General features: G+C 37.9%; 1 long non-coding RNA gene across 2 annotated transcripts; it reads right to left on the reverse strand.

The window, feature by feature from the left end:
• Nucleotides 1-211: 211 nt before the first annotated feature.
• On the reverse strand, nucleotides 212-2,511 carry LOC131006925 (uncharacterized). Of its 2 annotated transcripts, XR_009095822.1 has the most exons (4): nucleotides 2,441-2,510; nucleotides 2,307-2,346; nucleotides 655-1,096; nucleotides 212-422 (listed from the first exon to the last, which is right to left on the reverse strand). It is a non-coding gene; the product is annotated as an uncharacterized LOC131006925 (long non-coding RNA). The 2 variants fall into 2 exon arrangements; XR_009095821.1 differs by lacking the exon at nucleotides 212-422 and having other exon boundaries at nucleotides 561-1,096; nucleotides 2,441-2,511.
• Nucleotides 2,512-2,793: the final 282 nt, after the last annotated feature.

The following is a 2,793-nucleotide window of genomic DNA, read 5'->3' on the forward strand; positions in this document are numbered from 1 at the left end:
ATTTCCATTAACACTTCTCATATTCACATGTCACGCCCCAATTCTTTAATATAATTGGGGTATGACTAATCATTGAAATGAACAAGGGAAAAACCTTGTGAAATCCGAATAAAAGAGATAACAATCGGGCATTGCCCCTTTGGATGGAGAAAGACATATATCCAAGTGATACGAATCAATCAACAAACATAACAAACTTCATGATCACAAATTTAGTTTCATGCTTCAGATAACAAACATTCCTTAATCGAAATACTTGAGAGTTAATAGTCTAGGCTCAACAAAAGATATCGTTTAGAGTCATGGCATAAATGTCTTAAGTCATGAAAACGAAAGACAAATAAAGGCTATTACTACAGCGGAAGTCAAAATACGAGATTGAACTCTAGCCTCAGCTCTGCCCGGTCAACACCAGCCGTTAACTTGAAAAATATTTGAAAATATTTGGGCTAAGTACTAATGTACTTAGTGGGCTGCAACTTTTAAAACATTTCACAATTCGTAAGAGCAGTTTATCCAATCATACTGACATGACATAGAAGGTTTTAAAGAGGAATAACTTCTAAGCATGTTAAAACATTTCATATATATATATATATATATAATTGCGCGCAGTTGTCACACTTTATTCTGTTACTCGCTGTGATCCCGGACCTTTTAGCCACCAACGGATCTCTGTCTCTCGCTTACTTGAACTGAGGGCGTAACCCAGACAAGTTTACTTTGACCTCGGGACGCTATCCAGGCAGGTCTCATATTTCTCATGCTCCGGAACACATCCAGCCGAGCACCCTTATAACGCCTCTGGTTAGTGCCCGATGAAGATCAACCCACCGAATCAGCTAACAAGTGTACACAATTCTCAAACAACGTGTTAGGTCATAAGAGAACCTCAATTGATTAACTGTGCGAGCCTTAAACATGGTAGAGTGCAGAAAAATATTTATTGGATAAACAGTTTGTATTTTATGAAACATTTAAGCTCATTAGGTCAATCATACATTTGGAAAATAAGCACACCTGTATAGGCAATGCCTGTCGTTTAATCTTATCTCTGAATCGGAATAGCAGTGTTAGTCCTCACGATCCACGAAGCCTACAAGAAATCTATACTCTTAATAGGTCTCCTGAATCTAATCTTAAATCATGGTAAAGTGCTTAACATTCTATGATTCACTTAGCCGGGTTTTCAGAATTTAATGAATAAATACTTGAAAACTAAAATTCTTGAGTTAAGGACACCAACAATATCCTTACTCGATTTTTTTTATAATTGGAATTATAAATAAAACCAATTAAATCATAAATACTTTTATTGCAAAATATAAATGCAACATGCTTAGCATATAATAAGTAATTACTCAAAATATGCATATAATAATAATATAATATTATTATGCAAATTATTCTTTAAATAATAATTAATTAAACTAATTAATAGTCCAATTAATTAATATAAGACATCCCAATTTAATTAATTCTAGGCAATCCAAAGTCCTTAAATAAAATAATGGCCCAATACATTTATTTAATTGATGGACCCAGCTTACACAAAAATCGACCCAGCTGATTAAAGCAAAAATCGGCCCAGCCCTAAAATAAGAACCGGCCTAACAGCTATGGCCCAAACACTCAAAATTTAAACCCAAACCCTTATTCTCCTTCTCTTCCCCTTTTTCTTCCAGAATCAGACGCACCACACACATAGCTTTTCTCTCTCTCCGTCCGTGGCCGAGCGACAGCGGTAGGGCCGCCGCGCCCTGGCCTCCCTCTGCAAAACCCAGCCAAGTCCAGCCACCGCCCTAACCCAATCCACCTCTCCTTGCTCCGATTCCCGACGACAGCAGCTGAAAGCCAGCCACCGCCGCCTGAACTCCCTCCCCTTCACTCAAACCGGCCGACAACAGCAGCAGATGAAGCAGACTACCGCCGGCGCCCTCTATCTCCATGGGCTCTCTCTTAAACCTCCCGGCGACAGCAACCTGTGGTCGCCGCCGTTCTCGGCGCAACTACCCCAGACCCGGTTCAACACAGCAGTCACACAACAAAGCCAACAATGACTCAAGACTCTTCTTTTTCTTCTTCTATACATTCACTGAATATGTAAAATCATTTGACACTTTGATATAACACATATGCGTGTATGCACAGAATATGTATGCATATATATATCATATGAATGTCATTTTTCAAAAGTTTGAAATGTGTTGCTGTGTATATATCGAATTTGTACATGATTTGAGCAAGTTTGAAGCTTGAAGCTCGATGTATGAACAGAGGTAAGCAGAGAATAGCCAGGTGATTACCTCGTGAGAATTTCAGTGAGTGTTTGATCCTACTTGTTTGCTGGAAATGAAAGGTTCATAGATACAAAAATTATTGAATTGAAGGCTCTTATTTATAAGAGAAGAAGGTAAATGAACTGATTTGAATTTCTTACTTGTATGCTTGGATTCTGGCGAAATAAGCTTGTGGAGTCGATGACAGTTGAAAGAATTTTCAAAATAGCTGAATTACTCTTCTATAGATAGAAGAGTGCATATTGGAGACTATAATTGTGGAGGTTGCAGGGAGAGGTGGTAGGAGTAGGCTGTAGAGGTAGGGAGAGCATGGCAATAGGGGTGGCTGATGGGATGCATGAAGGAATATTAAACTTAATTAATATTCGATTTATCAGATGATCGTTTTTTGAATTATCTTAATTCACCATACATAGATTAAACCTAGCATGTTCCTATTAATTTAAATACTGCATTGAGGAGTTCAGAAATACCTGAAGAATTCCAAAGAATT

This window comes from Salvia miltiorrhiza, chromosome 1 (genome assembly GCF_028751815.1).
Source record: "Salvia miltiorrhiza cultivar Shanhuang (shh) chromosome 1, IMPLAD_Smil_shh, whole genome shotgun sequence".
Taxonomy (NCBI): Eukaryota; Viridiplantae; Streptophyta; class Magnoliopsida; order Lamiales; family Lamiaceae; genus Salvia; species Salvia miltiorrhiza.